The 20308-nt window shown below is 40.5% G+C and overlaps 1 protein-coding gene across 1 annotated transcript in view; it reads left to right on the top strand.

Moving 5' to 3' along the window:
- rptor (regulatory associated protein of MTOR complex 1) overlaps nt 1-20308 on the top strand; it is a 292628-nt gene that overhangs the window by 52629 nt on the left and 219691 nt on the right. The gene's annotated exons all lie outside the window — the stretch shown is intronic.

Here is a 20308-nt window from a genome sequence, read left to right as displayed (position 1 = left end):
TGTTGGCAAACAGAAATGGCCAGTTCTGAAACAGAAAGAAGAGTGAGTTATCTGAAGTTGGCGACCTATATTGAGTCTGTAAGGCTGCAGTGTGTTCAGATGGAAGCTGAAGTGTTCCTTGTGTTGGACCTTATTGAAACAGTACAGGAGGCTGCAGACAGAAAGGTCAGAGTGGGATTTGGAATTAAAGTGGCAGGCCAAGCAAATACATGATGTGCATTTGGTTTCTATTATAGGAAGTAGACTACATTATGAACACCATAAACAGTACATGAGATTGGGGGGGGAAATGGTGCTGGAGGAACGAGGCGGGAAGGGTCATAACTCGGACTGCAGAAGGGCGTTACCCCGAAATATCGTCTGTTCACAGATGCTGCCTCACCTGCTGAGTTCCTCCAGCACTGTTTTTTTGCTCAGGATTCTATCATCCGTAGTCTCCTGTGTCCACATGAGATTGAAAGAAGTGCAAATGAATTGCTGTTTCAGTGTTTGGGTTTGTGGATGGAGGGAAGGGAAGAGGTGAAAGGATAGGTGTTGCATATTAGACTGCATGGGAAAGCATCTTGAGATGGGGAGTGATTTGTGGGGACTGGTCAGTAAGGGAAAAATATTATTTCAGAATATCAATGGTATTCCTATGAAAATGTGAAGTGTCTCACAAATCTGATTGATTTATTTTGAAGACGTGATCAAAAAGGTTGATGAAGGATGAAGCTGCAGATGTTGTGTACATGGACTTCAGTAAGACGTTCGACAAGGTTCCGCACGGTAGGCTGCCCTGGAAGGTTAGATCACATGGGATCCAAGGAGAGATAGCTGAATGGATAGCAAATTGGCTCCATGGAAGGAAGCAGAGGGTAATGGTGGAAGGTTGCTTCTCAGACTGGATGCCTGTGACTAGTGGTGTGCCTCAGGGTTCGGTGCTGGGCCTGTTACTGTTTGTCATCTACATCAATGATTTGGATGAGAACATACAGGGCAAGATTAGCAAGTTTGCTGATGATACAAAGGTTCGTGGTTTTGCAGATAGTGAAGATGGTTGTGAACGATTGCAACAGGATCTGGATCGATTGGCCAGGTGGGCAGAGGAATGGTTGATGGAATTTAATACAGAGAAGTGTGAGGTGTTGCATTTTGGGACGTCGAACAAGGGCAGGACCTACACAGTAAATGGTAGGCCTCTGGGTAGTGTTGTAGAACAGATGGATGTAGGAGTACAGGTGCATGGTTCCTTGAAGGTCGAGTTGCAGGTAGATAAGGTGGTCAAAAAGGCATATGGCACTTTGGCCATCATCAGTCAGAGTATTGCGTATAAAAGTTGGAACATCATGTGGCAGTTGTATAAGACGTTTAGAATATTGTGTTCAGTTCTGGGCACCATGTTATAGGAACGATATTGTCAAGCTTGAAAGGGTTCAGAAAAGATTTACGAGGATGTTGCCAGGACTAGAGGGTGTGAGCTATAGGGAGAGGTTGAGTAGGCTGGGTCTCTATTCCATGGAGCGCAGGAGCATAAGAGGTGATCTTTGTATAAGATCATTAGAAGAGTAGATCGGGTAGATGCACAGAGTCTTTTGCTCAGAGTAGGGGAATCGAGGACCAGAGGACATAGGTTCAAGGTGAAGGGGAAAAGATTTAATAGGAATCTGAGGGGTAACTTTTTAACACAAAGGGCATTGGGTGTATGGAACAAGCTGCCAGAGGAGGTAGTTGAGGCTGGGACTATCCCATTGTTTAAGAAACAGTTAGACAGGTACATTGATATCGAAACGTCGCCTAGTTCCTTCGCTCCATAGATGCTGCTGCACCCGCTGAGTTTCCCCAGCAATTTTGTGTACCCAGGTACATTGATATGACAGGTTTGGAGGGATATGGACCAAGTGCAGGCAAGTGGGACTAGTGTAGCTGGGACATTGTTGGCCGGTGTGGGCGAGTTGGGCCGAAGGGCCAGTTTCCACACTGTATCACTCTACGACTCTAGGAGTGCAGGAAAATGTTGTAGATTGGTACAATATTATGTGTAATAGTCACAGGTTACAGACCTAAGACCTGAGGAATCAATGCAGTGAATGTGGTTCCACGATACTCTGCTAATGCATTAACATCTCATCCTTTCATTGTCAAAATTGTAACTTGCTTGATCTCTCTGCATTTTAGCTTTTGGGAGAATAAAGCTTTATAGTTGATGTGATCTGACTGCAGAGGTGCTATCAGTCTTTCAAGTGTAGTTTTCATAGAATCCGCTGCCTAGAAATTATTCTGTAAAGAAAGCGCTGTTATTATTGGGCTTCCAGTACTTTTTTATTTATTTGAAGATATGGTCTGCGTTGCATTGGCCTATATCGCCAAAGGGCTCAGATATGAAGGTATGGAAGTTACATTGGTTATATAATTCTCTGTTTTGCCCTCATTTTGAGGGTTTAAATAATTGGGGTTATATAATTCTCTGCCTCACCCGCTGAGTAGACAACCTTCGATTTTCCAGCATCTGCAGTTCCTTCTTAAACATTGGTTATATAATTCTCTCTTTTGCCCTCATTTTGAGGGTTTAAATCTTGGCAGATTTCCTGGAGTGGGGATGTAGAGGGGTAATGGTTGTGGGTACAATAAAGAATTGGCAGGTCTACATGGAGAGGGCAAGGAGATGGGACTGGCTGCATTGGTCTTTCTTGGACTGCTATGGACTCACCAGGCAGAATGACCACCTTTCATGCTATAATAATTTGAGCAAGGAAGGACCATTGCTTCTTAGTCCTATGCTATCTTGTAAGTATGGTGTTTGTTAGATAAAAGTGCTAAATAATTTTAGTGTTATTGTATTTTCTCTGATCAGGATAAAATAATCTATTTTGCATTTAAAAGAAAAAAGTAACAATCTGTAGGTCAGGCAAAATCCTTGGAGGGAATAAGAAGATGTTTTAGCTTGGTGACTTTTCACCTGATCAGAAATGCTTTTGATGAAACCCCATTGACTTAAAATGTCAGCTCCGTTGACCTTTTCACAGATTTATTGCATGTTCTGATGACTATTTTATTTTTTTGTTTTAATTTCAGATTTGGGGCTTCTGCAGCTATTTGATTTAGAATCTGTACCAGATTAGCATATGTTGCCAGAGTGGCAACACCAATTGTGCATTATTCCTGCATTGAACCACTTTGTACATCAGCACTGTTATTCTGCAACAAAGATGAACACGCAGGGCGGCCACTCCTCGTGTTTGTGTCTTGTTACAATCCTCTATTGATTAAGAAAATACATCCTGTTGTAATAGTAGCATTGTTATTTTTGAATGGATTGATTAGTCCTAAAATAGATGCCTTCTGATGAGTATAATGTTTCAAACTTGCACTTACAGTAAGTATGACCTGAAAAAGAGAATGAAGGGCATTGCAGACAGTGATGGAACGAACGTTGATCTATTATGAACTAACTCGGAGGAATTATTTTTTAGTACAACTTCTATGACGAAAGATGATCATCATGTAACTGAACAGTTAGTCAGTCCCATCGACATCCCCAGCTTTTTCTTTTCTAGCACTGAATATTGCATTCGGAAATACATTTTTGGGAAGAAAAGAAAGGAAGGATGCAATGGGTCTGTAAATATTCAATAGTTAATGACTGCTTTTATATGGAGTACAGGTATCTTAGCCTTTTTTTTTCCTTTGAAGGGGTTGATCACTACCTCTACTCTCTTATATTGAGACGGTTTCAGTCCTCCTGTTCTTTCCCAGTTTAAAAATCTGAAGGTCTTTTGTTTGCCCAAGCCAATCAAAATACCAGACTGTCTGCAATCTCAGCGGTCACAATTATGCTGATTATATAGGTTAAATTAAAATGAAGAAGAACACTTCTCATTCCTCTTCGGTCTCCGTGGTCTATGATTTGGCTGTCGGGATACGTGGACTAGTGTTAACTGGGGAGCAGAGGATGTCAGGCAGCGACTAATTTACTGGAATCCAATACAAATTAACAACATTACAACAGAGCCTGAATGATGGAACTCGATGTAATGCCATGCCGAGCAGCATGTTTAGACTTCAGCTCTAATATGTGGCTTGCCAGAATCGTTTCATTTGGCAAAACCATTTTGAGTTAAAGAGTATTAATTGCAAAGTGACAAATGATTCTTAGATTATGTGACTGAATAAATGTTTGTATGCTGATACTGTTATTAGAATAAAACACGGTGCTGGAGTAACTTAGCAGCTCGGGCGGCATCTCTGGAGGAATGGATAGGCAACGTTTTAGGTCGGGATCTTTCTTCAGTTTTGACGTTTCGTGTTAGGACCCTTCTTAAGACTTCAGACTGGCCGTCAGTCCGTGTCCTATACTGATGGTGCCTGACCTGCTGAGTTACTCCACCATTTGTTTTTTTTATTCCAGATTCCTCTATCTGTTCCTTGCGTCTTTGTTATTAGAATGCTCCCTAAATTAAATTAATGGAAATAATATAGTATTTTTCCAGAACAAATAATCCTTGTTTAGTTTAGTTTAGAGATACAGCGCTGAAACAGGCCCTTCGGCTCACCGGGTCCGCTCCGACCAGCGATCCCCGCATATTAACACTATCCTACACCCACTAGGGACAATTTTTACATTTACCAAGCCAATTAACTTACATACCTGTACATCTTTGGAGTGTGGGAGTAAACCGAAGATCTCGGAGAAAGCCCACGCAGGTCACGGGGAGAACATGCAAACTCCGTACAGACAGCACCCGTAGCCGGGATTGAACCCGGATCTCCGGTGCTATATTAGCTGTGAGGCAGCAACTCTACCGCTACACTACGCTATTTATGTGCTGCAACACTGAAATCTGTTGTCACTTTTTCAACTGAAAATTTGATTTAAACTTTGTTTCCTTTATCCTGAACTCTAACCAGTGTTGATGTGTCAGCCTTTTTGGAGTTTGGTGTACAGTGACTGAGTGTGAATGAATAATTACATTTTTCCTAAAGAAGTCAAATTAACTACTGTGAAGTTCCCAACTGGTTGCAGATACTAGATGGATTGTACATCTTTAAGTCTAATGACAAATGTTATCCCCAAAGGTCACATGCAAGTGTCTCTGGTTTCCACTCAGAGGGGCATTACAGTTTCCTTACTAACATCTCATTTGTGACCACTCAATGGTAGTGTTTCTTATTCTTCTTCTTATCGAGCCTACATTACAAGATGAGAAATTGTTCAGCCAGAGCTGAACACATTTCTCGGCATCTGCACACAATGGCGTCTTGCACTTCTTGTGCGTGGTGGTGGAAAGATTGGTGGAAACAGGGCCGCGACGTGAACGCTCTTTTCTTGACCTCGTGTTTCTTATTGATATTATTTAGCGTGATGTTTAAGTAGCAGGAATGAATCTGGTGTTTGTGATGTGTCTTAATCCCAAGTACAATAGATAATGGAATGTATACATCAATGAAATAAGGAATTTTATCTATACTAGCATTTTTTTCAAAAGTTATGTTAAGGACCTTAAAATTTCTCTTTAGCTTTTGAGAATGACTATATTATCTGATGTTTATGAATGAACTGCTTCGGTCCTTGGATGGAGTCGAGAGGGGAGGTAAAGCGACAAGTGTAGCATTTCCTGCAGTTGCAAGATAAAGTACCAGTGGTTTGTGTGGGAAGGGACAAATTGACCAGGGAGTTATGGAGGGAACGGTTTCTGCGGAAAGCCGAAAGGGGAGGAGATGGGAAGATGTGGCCAGTGGTGCGATCCCGTTGGAGGATTATAGGCTGGAGTAACTCAGTGGAACAGGCAGCATCTCTGGAGAGAAGGAGTGGGTGACTTTTTGGGCCGAGTCCCCTTCTTCAGACTATTTGCTATGTGGTAGGTTGGTCATCTATTTGGCACTTCTGGCTGCGCACAGTTGTGAATGAATCTGCTTTATGTCTAGCATTCACATGCTGGGCTCCACCATCAATGAAGATGGGAATTATCGTGGAAACTCCTCCTCCTCTTCACTGTTTAATTGTTTACTACCATTCTAGGTATGGTAGAAATGCAGAGCTGAAGTTAACGCTGAACTTTTCCCAATCTTCCATTGCAAGTCATACTAAAACAAATTGTATTGCTTGGCCACAAGGCATTCAGTGAAGAATAAAATCGTCTGCAGTCAGAGGTTGTGAGGTAGCGGTGTCTCGGGTCTTTAATGAAAGGAGGGTCTCCATGCCTGCCTGTGACCTAAATAATACTGGGGAAAGGGGTCATTGAGGTATGGGGGGGGGGGGGGGGGAGATGCATCATTATCATCTCCCCCCAGCAAATGAGGCAGATGACTGGAGCATCTCTCCCCCCAGCAAATGAGGCAGATGACTGGAGCATCTCCCCCCCCAGCAAATGAGGCAGATGACTGGAGCAAGCCCTTTTCACTCATACACTCATACAACGGCACAATATTTTCAGTTTAATCAACTATGATGCTACAAGAGCCAGACACTTATTTTAATGATGTACTGCTCACAAGACTAGTCTATATCTCTTCCCTATTTCCTGCCATTGTATTTTAACATCTCCTGTTTTGAAATTATTATCATTTCTAATTTGAAATTTCAGCATCAGATGAGTGCAAAAGTGTCTTCTGATTTTATAATTGCTCAATTGTGTATACATTGAGATGCTCTGCTCAACACCTGAACTGGGTGTTCCAACTGCTATCCTATTTGCCTTCCATTGATATATAACCTCAGAAAATGTGAGCCAACAAGCAGACAGCAATGGGCTTGTTCAAAACCGTTAAAATGGTAGCAAGTGATCCTTTAAGACCAGATATATTTCACAGCTGTAATTAGTCCATGGAACTAGGTCAGCAATCTAATTGCCAAAGAATTATATGCATTGAAAACTCGAGGGTATATATTTAAAGTGAGAGAGGAAAGATTTAAAGTCGGCTTTTTCACACAAAGCACGGTGGTTATATTTAATGCGCTGCCAGAAAAAGTCATAGAAACGGGTATAATTACAAGATTTAAAAGATATTTGGGCAAGTTCATGGATAAAAGTTTCAGGGGAGATGTGTCAAACACAGACAGATGGGACTAGTTCAAGAAAACATCTTTGGTCGGCAGGGATGCGTTGGGCCAATGGGCCTGTTTCTGTGCTGCATAACTCTCTGATTCGATGTCTTTGTAACTCAAATAAGGCATGGCCACTGGAAACACGATTTTCAAATGGTGTATTAGAGTAACTGTGGCAACACTGATCAAAGTACAGCTCACATAACAACACTTGATGGTTCACATACATTTGATTGTGACAATACAGAGACTTCCTTGAGCATGAGTGTGGTTAATGTATCTTAAACTAGATTTATAATTATTGCTCTGAGTCAGCTGCACAAAAGTGGTGATCAGGAGGATAATGACACACAAACTGCATTATTACTTCATTAGTGTACATTACTAGTTGCATTGTAAAGTCTCACACTGCTTGGGTAATTTTGCTTTTCTCTCTACGTGCCCAGATCTGCATTTCGAGCTTAACGAGTATTTTCGGCTGAGATTTTGCTGCTACCTTCAGCCAAAATAAAATTAAAACGTCATGGTGTAGTTCCCTAAGGGCGGCACAGTGGCACAGCGGTAGAATTGCTGCCTTACAGTGCCAGAGACCCTGACTATGGGTGCTGCTCTGTTCAGGATTTGTACATTCTCCCCATGATCTGCCATCATCTTCTCCGACATCTTCGGTTTTCCCCCACACTCCAAAGATGTACAGGTTTGTAGGTTAATTGGCTTGGTGTAAATGTAAAATTGTCCCTAGTGTGAATAGGGTTGTGTTAATGTACGGGGATCGTTGGTCAGTGCGGACTCGGTGGGCTAAAGGGTTGGTTTCAGCGGTGTATCTCGAAACTAAACTAAACTAAAGTGATGGTCAGTTGCAAATGTAGTAAGCTGCTCGTCCTGTGAGAGACAACCTACTTTCATTGAGGCATAAGCAGATCTTTTAGTTAATTTATATTGGCCAATACATAAAACATGATAATGCCAGAATGAAGTACAGGGGATGTTATTGGGACAGATTAAAATGTTTCTGCTTAAGAACAAGTAGACTAGTATTCGTCAGTCGCCAGTCTGAAGAAGGGTCTTGACCCGAAACGTTACCTATTCCTTTTCTCCAGAGATGCTACCTTACCTGCTAAGTTACTCCAGCATTTTGTGTCCATCTTCGGTGTAAACCTGCATCTGCAGTTCCTTCCCACACAGACCTGTATTTGTGTTGTTGTTCATGGCTTCGATATGTCAGAAAGTATTTTGCCATGGTTGAAATACTATTGAAGTGTACTTGCTTTGTAGGAAATGGAGCATATTGTACTAGTCCACTAAATATCTGATTAAGCATGAGTAATTTGAGGAATAAAACATGAGCAACTGCCAACTTAAAACTAGTTACATTCAATGAACCATGGAAATATAATATAATGCCAAGTGTGTGTTCCCCACTTGTACGAACACCAACAGTCTGGCTGGTGTTTGTCTATATGTGGTGGGTAATGTACCACCATGTGTAAATCATGACATTCCAATGCTCCAAACTTACCTGTATATTCCATATTCATGTGAAAGCCTGGCTTAACTGGTGTTGAGGTTGTGATTCCGCAGAGTGGCGCAGCTGGTAGAGCCGTTGCCTCATTGCTCCAGAGAACTGGGTTCGAACCTGATCTTGGGTACTGTCTATGTAGAGTTTGCATGTTTTCCCAGTGCTCCAGTTTCTGCCCACATGTAGGTTAATTGGCCCTTTTTTAAATTTCCCCTAGTGTGTAGGGACTGGATGAAAACATTAGAGAAACGTCAAACTAGTGTGAACAGGGATTGATGGTTGGCATGGACTTGATTGGCCGAAGGGCTTGTTACGTTGCTGTATCTCTAAACTAAACTAAAATGTAACTATGATGAACTAAAAAAAATCAAAAGAAGTTGTATTATTAATGAAGGGGGAAAAATGCAATTAACACTTCTGGTCAATGATCTTTCATTGGAATTATGTCATATTTTGTTTTTGAGTAACCTTTATGTATGTATGTATCCTTACCTTATTCAAAGGCTTTACCTGAAAGTGAAAATGTTGTGCTAAACAAATTTCTCAAAACATTGCTACTGGTGCAATGTGTTTCCCCTGCTCAAAGTATACATGATGACATGGAGTGCCTCTGTAACTCAAAGGTTTGTGAGAACAGGTAGTTCCAGAATAGCGGCAGGTCCTACTTTTATACACCTGAGTCCTTTTGAAGTAGATTTTCAATCAAACATTGTGATCAACTTTTTAAAATAAAATGTACTGATACCTACAACTAGCTTGCACATTGTATGTGTTCTGTCATGAATTGTGAATTCTAAATCACAAAATGCATTTTGGCTTGCACAGCTGTTGCTGCCAACAACTGAAATGACATGACATGTTTGAAATCAGCCATCGGTTCTTTTGCATTTTCATTGCTGCCACGTATGCATTAGATCTTTCGAATGATTCCTCAACTCTTGAGTTCCTGTCGTTTAGTTTTGTTTACAGATACAGCTCAGAAACAAACCCTTCGGCCCACCAAGTCCTCGCCGACCAGCGATCCCCGTACACTAGCATTATTCTACACACACCAGGGACAATTTACAATTTTTACCGAAGCCAATTAACCTACAAACTTGTACATATTTCGAGTGTGGGTGGGAACCGGAGAACCCGGAGAAAATCCACACGGTCACGGAGAGAACATACAAACTCCCTACATACAGCACCCATAGTCTGGATCGAACCAGGATCTCTGGCGCTGTTGTGCTTTAAATGCCAACTTGTTGGATAGATGCTTGAACCACTTCAGCCAGCAGCCTTTGAAGGAAACAGGTCGATGCCTCACAGTCTCTGCTGTACATAAACCATCTTAAAACGTTCTCTTTCATATATTCTGTCACCATGACATTAATTGTTTACATTTTGGCATCACCTTAACCAGATCAGTCTGAAGAAGGGTCTCAACCCGAAACGTCGCCATTTCCTTCGCTCCATAGATGCTGCCTCACCCGCTGAGTTTCTCCAGCATTTTTGTCTACCTTAACCAGAACATATCTCTCTTTAGCCCAAACTCCAGAGTTGGATTAAATTGAGCTAAAAGGTGGTTAAATCCATTTTTCTTTTAAGTATTGTTGTAATGTGCGGGTATTATCGCAATGTTTAAGAAACATTTAGACATGTACGTGGATAGAATAGGTTTAGAGAGATTTGGCCCAAACGCCAAATTGGGCCAAAATTTGGGAATGAAAGAGCTAATAGTCAAATGTGGGAAAGTTGGGCCAAATGGCCTTTTTTAACGCCGTATAACTATGACTATACGAGTTTTCTTCTCAAACGTGGAATATCATTTATCGAATGGAAATAACTTGGATATAATTCATGGTCCATTCAACCATCACTCATCAAAATAAACATGGTTCTCTGCTCTCAAATATTATTCAGTATGGTAAACTATCAAAATTAATTGGGCAATTTTAGCTTAATGCAGCAAGCAAAATCTAAGACAAGAATGCACATGAGCAAGCAGTCATCACCAATTTCACTGCTGTATTTCAATCTATAGGAGGCTGCTTACGATGAGTAAATCTTGCTTTAGGCGATAACATTTATTCTGAGCCACACAGCGAAAGACATAATTTAAAAGATTACCAAAGAGAGTTTCAGAACAAACTTAGCATGTTAAAGTTGTAATTATTTTTCCTTCAAGTCAACTACTCTGGATGTTTTAGAATAGGAGAGTGAAATAAGGCATTTGTCGAAATGTATTAATTGACACATCAGAGTAACTGCATTACCTTCATTCCAAGTGCATTCTTCCTGTACCATTTGCAGTCTCCCTTTCAACAGATAAATGGAAAATATTTGTCCTGCCTCATAACAGGGTTCGGAAATAACTTCCATTCCGAAGAAGGATCCCATCCGGAAACGTCACCTACCCAAGTTGGTCTTGAGGAGGGACCCGACCCAAAACGTCACCTATCAATGTCCTCCAGATGCTGCCTGACCCGCTGTGTTGCTCCAGCAGTTTGTGTCCTTTTGTGTAAACCAGCATCTGCAGTTCCTTGCTACTACATTTAGAAGCTAATTTGTTGGTCAGGAGAATCAAACCAATCTTTTCAATAAGTTTTGAAAACATGGTCCAGATATAATATTTTTTAAGTTGCCTTGCTGTTTTCCTGTCCCTGCTCTAAGCGTTGTTTCTCAATGGCACCTTACGCCACACTTTTTTGAACCTTTTTGCAGAGCTTGGGTGGTAATGATGTATTTTGCAGTAGGTTTGTGAGATTATGATTGCGTACAACATGTACAGCATTAGGATTAGGTTGATATTGGAAAGACGGCCTTTGAAGGGATGAAAGAGCTTATGCAGTAGTACTGTTGGTTGTGGAATGGCCATTGAATGCTCTAAGAATGGCAGGCAAAATTTTTCAGGCATTGGAGGAAAGAATGAAGGGACCAAGAAACAAAAAGGAATGGGGACGTAATGACCAATTTAGTTCAGACCAGTGCTTCTATTTTGTGATGGTACATGCCAGTATGCACCGATACTTCTTTAAAAAAAAAAATAGATTTTCACATTTTTAGAATTTTTAATCTTAATGTTTTAATTAAGATTTATAAGTAAATTAGGCGGTCAGGCCCTTAAACAGCTTAAGCAACGTATAGGACGTTGATCCGCCATAGGCACCAATACAAAGAACGATAGCATATCGGCACATTATTGTCTATAAAAAATGCAATGGCTATGACCAATTCCAAAAAGCACAACCAGATATTACAAGGGCTTTAAGTATTTGGCCTTCTCGGCATTGTCAAATTAAAAAATTTTTTTTTTGTTGTTATTTAGAAAGCCCAAAAATTAGGGTTAGATTGAGATTGATGGGTAGAAACGAGATGTAAAACAGTAGAGCGAATGTATCGGATGACAGTTGATCCTCGTCTGAGACCACACGCAAAGAGTCGCCATGCTCCGGTGCCATCTTGCAACTTGAACTTTTCATTAGTATTTTCATAGCAGTGACTAGTGGGGTACCGCAAGGCTCAGTGCTGGGACCCCAGCTATTTACAATATATATTAATGATCTGGATGAGGGAATTGAAGGCAATATCTCCAAGTTTGCGGATGACACTAAGCTGGGGGGCAGTGTTAGCTGTGAGGAGGATGCTAGGAGACTGCAAGGTGACTTGGATAGGCTGGGTGAGTGGGCAAATGTTTGGCAGATGCAGTATAATGTGGATAAATGTGAGGTTATCCATTTTGGTGGCAAAAACAGGAAAGCAGACTATTATCTAAATGGTGGCCGACTAGGAAAAGGCAAGATGCAGCGAGACCTGGGTGTCATGGTACACCAGTCATTGAAAGTGGGCATGCAGGTGCAGCAGGCAGTGAAGAAAGCGAATGGTATGTTAGCTTTCATAGCAAAAGGATTTGAGTATAGGAGCAGGGAGGTTCTACTGCAGTTGTACAGGGTCTTGGTGAGACCACACCTGGAGTATTGCGTACAGTTTTGGTCTCCAAATCTGAGGAAGGACATTATTGCCATAGAGGGAGTGCAGAGAAGGTTCACCAGACTGATTCCTGGGATGTCAGGACTGTCTTATGAAGAAAGACTGGATAGACTTGGTTTATACTCTCTAGAATTTAGGAGATTGAGAGGGGATCTTATAGAAACTTACAAAATTCTTAAGGGGTTGGACAGGCTAGATGCAGGAAGATTGCTCCCGATGTTGGGGAAGTCCAGGACAAGGGGTCACAGCTTAAGGATAAGGGGGAAATCCTTTAAAACCGAGATGAGAAGAACTTTTTTCACACAGAGAGTGGTGAATCTCTGGAACTCCCTGCCACAGAGGGTAGTCGAGGCCAGTTCATTGGCTATATTTAAGAGGGAGTTAGATGTGGCCCTTATGGCTAAGGGGATCAGAGGGTATGGAGAGAAGGCAGGTACGGGATACTGAGTTGGATGATCAGCCATGATCATATTGAATGGCGGTGCAGGCTCGAAGGGTCGAATGCCTACTCCTGCACCTAATTTCTATGTTTCTATGTTTCTATGTTGCTGTTTTGAGAATGGTATAAATTGATTTCAGTGTTAGGGTCAATTCACTGCTGTAATTTAAAATAAAGCTGATTTTCAACTTGCGTTTTAAAAATGTGCCATGTCATTTTCATATTTGGATGAAAATTATAAGGACACATTAAGCTTTCCCTGCACCATCCCCATCAAAGAAAGCCATGGTGTCCAAATTATGATTGTTAGTGAACTTTAGGGTGTTCCTCCGTGTACCAGTATCAGTCAGCAGCGAGCCTGCACTGTGAATTCTGTGGAAAAAGTAACATGCAATCATCCCGAAACTATCTTAATCCCTTTTGTTCTACGTCTCATGTATTCAGGGAAGCCTGATGTGGCTGAAGCTTAAATAATATTGGTGTAATCCTCCCATTAAAAAAAACATTGCTTTATAAACTCTAAATTTAAATGAAAAGATTATTTGTATTGTCGTCATCTCCTACGATAGGTTTTAGAGAATTATTTGAATGGAAAACAGGCCGGTGATATTTGTCTCTTCATTTGTCATCTAGAGCGATTACACTATTTTAGTGCAAACAATGTGTCAGCGTAACTGTTTTGAAGTAAATAGTGGAGCACAAAAGGAGCAGTTCAGAAAATACATGAGGCAGAAATTGCCATCACTTCAGTTTATCTGTGACACTGGGAATGTACCTCTCTTAAATCTTCAGCGAATGAAGCAGTCCATGCTAAACACAGTAGAGACACCATTCAGGCTTGGGCTGATAAGTGGTTAGCAACATTAGTGCCACTAAAGTGTCAGGCAGTGACTATCTCAAGCATAAGAACTGAAGCAACAGGCAGCCCATCAGCCCCATGAGTTTACTGAGCCATGAAATACATTACCAGGACACTGCAGTTCCTTGTTGATGCTAATCTTATAACACTTCACAATCCTGTAAACCCCTGCCCTCAAGAAGGACAAGGGCATTGAACGCATGGGAACATCAACATTTGCACATTGTCATTGGTAATAATACCTAAATTACATACACTATATGTCCATCTTGGCCGATCATATTTCAAAATGTAGTTTTTCTCTCATCTTGTCAATTAGCATCTACAGTGCCCTCCATAATGTTTGGGACAAAGACACCATCATTTATTTATTTGCCTCTGTATTCCACAATTTGAGATTTGTAATAGAAAAAAAATCACGTGGTTGAAGTGCACATTGTCAGATTTTATTAAAGGGTATTTTTATACATTTTGGTTTCCCCACATAGAAATTACAGCTGTGTTTATACAAGTCCCCCCATCTCAGGGCACCATAATGTTTGGGACACATGGCTTCACAGGTGTTTGTAATTGCTCAGGTGTATTTAATTGCCTCCTTAATGCAGGTATAAGAGAGCTCTCAGCACCTAGTCTTTCCTCCAGTCTTTCCATCACCTTTGGAAACTTTTATTGCTGTTTATCAACATGAGGACCAAAGTTGTGCCAATGAAAGTCAAAGATGCCATTATGAGTGAGAAACAAGTATAAAACTGTTAAAGACATCAGCCAAACCTTAGGCTTACCAAAATCAACTGTTTGGAACAAAATTAAGAAGAAAGAGAGCATTGGTGAGCTTACTCATTGCAAAGGGACTGGCAGGCCAAGGAAGACAGCTGATGACAGAATAATTCTCTCTCTAATAAAGAAAAAAACCCAAACACCTGTCCGACAGATTAGAAACACTCTTCAGGAGTCAGGTGTGGATTTCCAATGACCACTGTCCGCAGAAGACTTCATGAACAGAAATACAGAGGCTACACTGCAAGATGCAAACCACTGGTTAGCCGCAAAAATAGAATGGCCGGGTTACAGTTTGTAGCAATGTTGCAAAATTTTGAGTTTTTAAAAATCAAGTCTGCAATTTATCCCATCAGATAAAGCATAAAAATAAGTTTAATTTGACACCCAATTAACTTTCATATCTTCAGTATTAAAAAAGTTATGGCCATTTTCATACTCTGAAATTAGCATCTTGTTCCCTATTGTTTTTCCATTGACTCAAAAGCTGTGATCGAGGACAGCCCATAACTTTCTTAAAAATTAAGAGAACTGAATGAAATTTTCAGTTATTATAGATTGAAGCATTCTGAAACAAATATGAAACAATCTTACTTGGATGACTTGAAATTAAAGCATAGAATTAGTTAGTTACCTAATTGTAGCTAATTACAAAATTCAATTACTAGATCTAAACATCTATCCATTTCTTAAGAAAAGGTTAACATTTTTAAATAGCCTGTGTCCAAATAACATTCACACAAGAATTCACAATATAACATGATTTTTAAATCTCATTGTCATGAATTTATAGGCCAAATGGAAGGAATTTAATATTTAATTCCCGTAAACTAATGGGCATTTTAATCATCTTGCGAGTGGGTTTTTGTGGAACGCGATCGATTGGAACGTTGTGGTTGCAGTGAATTTGAACCCCATATCGGCAGGAAAAACACTGCCGGTTCGTATGGGGACAAGATCACATTTTCGCCAATGAAATTTGGATTAAAGTCATCCTAAGAAGCAAGTTTATATGTAAAATAAACGACGCCTTATGTTTTGTCCCCTACGTGAGATCAGTCCCGTTGACGGCATTAGAAGTAGCTTTTTATTTTACTCCATGGATTAAATTGTCCCGCGATTTAAAAAAAAACTTCAGAGAACGGAAGTCGGAACGATTTTTCTGCAACAGCTGAACAGCCTGAGAAAGTTCGACTCCGACAGGCAGGAGAAAACGGCATTTTAATCCGCCCCCCCCCAAAAGGCGCCAAAGTCGCGCACACGGCCAGTGGCAGAACTGCAGTGCCACTGAAGGTAGGCATTGTAACATCGCTACAGTTTGCCAAGAAGTACTTAAAAGAACAACCACATTTCTGGATAAAGGTTTGTGAACAGATGACCCGAAGATTCACATATCAAAGTGGTGACAAGAGCACAGTATGGAGTAGAGAAGGAACTGCCCAAGATCCAAAACTGTGAAACACGGTGGTGGGGATGTTATGGCCTGGGCATGTGTGGCTGCTGAAGGGACGAGCTCACTTTTCTTCATTGATGATACAACTGCTGATGGTATTAGCATAATTAATTCTGAAGTGTATAGACACATTCTATCTGCTCATGTTCAACCAAATGCCTCAAAACTGACGGTTCATTCTACAGCAAGACAATAATCTCAAACATACTGCGAAAGCAACAAAGGAGTTTTTCAAAGCTAAAGAACTGTCCAGTCTTGAGTGGCCAAGAATCACCCGAACTAAACCCAATTCAGCATGCCTTTTATATGCTGAAGAGAAAACTGAAGGGGACTAGCCCCCAAAACAAGCATAAGACTATGTATAATCACTGCTGTAATTTCTACATGGTGAAACCAAAATGTATAAAAATTGCCTTTATTAAAATCTGACAATGTGCATTGTAACCACGTGATTTTTTTCTATTACAAATCTCAAATTATGGAGTCAGAGGCAAATACATAAATGATGGGTCTTTGTACCAAACATTATGGAGGGCACTGTATCATAGTATAGAAACAATGATACAAAAGAACACAAAGTGCTGGAGTAACTCAGCGAGTCGGGCAGCGTCTCTGGAGATCATGGATAGGTGACTTTTCAGGTTGGGACCCTCAAGACTCTCGAACTCCTACAGGTGCACAGTAGAGAGCATGCTGACTGGTTGCATCGTGGCTTGGTTCGGCAACCTGAGCGTCCAGGAATGGAAAAGGATGCAGAAAGTTGTAACCACTGCCCAGAACATCATCGGATCTGACCTCCCCACCATCGAAGGGATCTATCGCAGTCGCTGCCTCAAGAAGGCAGCCGACATAATCAAGAACCCACACCATCCTGGCCACGCACTCATCTCTCCGCCACCATCGGGCAGAAGGTACAGGAGCCTGAGATCTGTTACATTCAGGTTCAGGAACAGCTTCTTCCCCACAGCCATCAGGCTATTAAACACGCCAACATACAGATTCTGAATTGTAACAGCTGATTGCACTTTATCTGCTTATTTATGTGTATATTGAACTGGTGTTCTGTATTTTTGCTTACAATATTCTGTTGTACTGCAGCAAGCAAGCAAGAATTCATTGTCCTATCTGGGACACATGACAATAAACTCTCTTGACTAGTTTATTTTGAAATAGTAAGCATCTCCAAGCATTCCACATAAGTTCATACGTTATTGGAGCAGAATTAGGTCATTCTGCCCATCAAGTCTACTTTGCCATTCAATCATGGCTGATCTATCTTTCCCCCCTCAACCCCATTCCCCTGCTTTCTCCCCATAACCCCAGACACATGAGAAATACATTTGTAGTAATGGAACTAAGATAAATAGATACTGTATTTACAAAAAGGAAGTTTGGAGTGTGGTCCAAGATCCATAATGATGATTAAACGAGGGCTTGAGCAAGTGTGTCAGAATGATGGGTTGTAATGGCTTAAAGAGGCAAGGTGGATTGCAATGGTGGTGAATGTTATGCATGGTAAACGGATGCCGGAATATTAGATAGACTGAATTGCAGAAGAAAATGTTTTAATTAAAGCTGAGATTTCTTGGAGTTATGTGCTAGAGGACAGGGCGATGGACAAGATGGCGCCAGGTATAGGGAATGTCAGCGTCTGGAGAATGGAAAATAAATGAATCCAGTTGACTATATTTTAATTTGTCTAGTTTATTGCAGATTTCCAGCCTTACAGTCTTTTTATCTCTTCATACAGTTTTGAGCACCTTATTTGTAGGTTTAAATGCAGCTGTAATTTCTACATGGTGAAACCAAAATGTATAAAAATGGCCTTTAATAAAATCTGCATTTAACCACGTGATTTTTTTCGATTACAAATCTCAAATTGTGGAGTACAAGGGCAAATAAATCAATGATGGGTCTTTGTCCCAAACATTGTGGTGGGCACTTTACATAACCTTGTTAATACAAATATCTATTCAATTGCTGTTAAACAACAACATCAAAGAGAAAAGTGAGTGGTAATGCAGAGAAGGGAAAAACACAGCAGACGGAAGTGATTGAAAAGAGAATGAAAAGGGAAAATAGGCAATAAATGCAGCCAAAGAGGAGATGGACGGCAGTGAAAGGAGGGACGGCAGCAAAGTACAGAAATACTATTCAGATAATGTGGTAGCTAGTGGTGAACAAGTGCAAAAGTTTGAAGATTTTGTTTATATTTTATAGAAAGCACATTAACTGTGTTAGAATCATACAGCGCGGAAACAGGTCCTTCTGTCCAACTTGCCCACGCTCGTGCCCACTTCGATTGCACTGAGGTATACCACATGTACCTAAAGAACTTGATACAAAAGTATAAATGACTGTTCATTCTTACATGCCATGGTATGGCGCTCACAGCCATTATGATTGCTGCATTTTGGGCTACCAGCTACTTCAATGGTTTTGACAACCGTTATCTGTAATGCAATGTAGGTCGCTGTAGTTTGACAAATGCTAAAATAGTTTTGTAATTCATTGATTGAAAGATCCAGCATGGAATTAGACCCATTGGCTCTCCGAGTCCACCCCGACCATCGATAACCCGTTCACATAAGTTCTATGTTATTCAACTTTCGCATCCACTCCTTACAAACGAGGGGCAATTTTCAGCAGCCAAATCACCTACAAACCCGCACGTCTTTGGGATGTGGGAGGAAGCCAGAGCACCTGCGGGAAACCCACACAGCTGAGCCCTTGTTAGTTGGAATGCATTAATTTCTTTTGTTTTTTAATTCAATGGGCTAATAACAATGATAATACTTTAACCTGGACACTGAAATTGTGAATAACTTGAATTAAAAAATGCTTCAGTATGTTCTTCATTGGCTTTAAATGCAGCAATATCATGTTGTTGTGTTAAATGCTACACAAATATCATATATAATGGATTCATAAGCCTCATTATCTGCTATTTATCCATTAAGGGCATTCAATGTCATTAAGGGCACTTAGCAACATCATGTTGTTTTGTTAAATGCAACACAAATTGCTACGGTCGTTTACTTATGCAGGAAAGCTCACCAAACCCTAATAGCTGATTCCTTTTGTAAATTTGACTCCCACTTTCATCTGAAATGACCCGCAAGCCTCTTGGATCAGAGAACAATTGGAACTGGATGTTAATTGCTTGTCTTTCTTGCAACATTAGTGTCCAGCTAGCATGAACAAATAAATATGCCAGGAAGATCTGAACGCATTCCTGCTGATGCTCGCCCATCTAATTTGCTGTTGGCGAGCAAGGGCTGCTTAAAATGGATCTTTAATGATGCCTACAATCTAAAATTGATGAGAAAATAGAACTGGATCAATTATGATCAAATGCCACTTGTATCCTACTACTTTCAAAAGCTTTGCATTGGAAGAAGCCCATTAATGTTCTGATAATGTTAGTTGCATGAGTGAGGTCCCTAAAGACATTAGAAATATGAGAGCACTTTGATGCTGAAGGACTGGATTCATGACGACCTCCTTGAAAAGTTGTCGGGCATTGCTAAAAATATTTGCTGCCTTTTCACCATTAAATCATTTTTGCAACTAATTGCTATCAAAAGTGATTACATAGAGTGCTATGTGACATAGAAGTTATGCAAACAGCAGCTATAACTGTTCAGCACTTGGATCGATCTGTGAAAAGTAGACTGGAGGGAAATAGAAAATGTGAAGTTCCATGTAAACATTCTTGCAATCAATATTTAGAACAAAATACATTATCCTCTTATGCTGCTGCAAGTAAGAATTTCATTGTTCCATTGTCAAAACATATGACAATTAAACACTCTTGACTCTCTTTCTTGAAGTTTCAATGCCGATGCAAGTCAGAAATTTGACCTTTTTCCTTCTCAACATTCCTTCCCCTTTAATTGCCACTGAATATGCTTTCCCTTTCCCACTAATTGTTAAAATGTTTGCCACTTTATTTCATTCAAATCTAGGGTCTTGTCGCGTTGTACCTTGATTCATGCAGTTGCTTGTCCCTATTACCAAAGCTCAGCTTGTCAATGTAGTAAAATCCATTACTTAAGAAGCATTCAGATCTTAATGCTGGTATATCAGTTGGAATTTATAAAGTTTTAGTTCATGATGGTGTCTTCTTATAACAAAATAGTTATTTCAGTTCTATACTCCATCACCTTCTATTCTCCACAAACAGAATAAGGTTAGCTTTAATTCCCCTTCCCATTTCCGCACTGACATTTCTGGCCTAGGCCTCCTCCATTGTCAGAGTGAGG

The sequence above is a fragment of the Amblyraja radiata genome, chromosome 26, assembly GCF_010909765.2.
Source record: "Amblyraja radiata isolate CabotCenter1 chromosome 26, sAmbRad1.1.pri, whole genome shotgun sequence".
In the NCBI taxonomy this organism is placed as follows: Eukaryota; Metazoa; Chordata; class Chondrichthyes; order Rajiformes; family Rajidae; genus Amblyraja; species Amblyraja radiata.
This window is presented reverse-complemented; position numbering and strand designations above follow the sequence as displayed.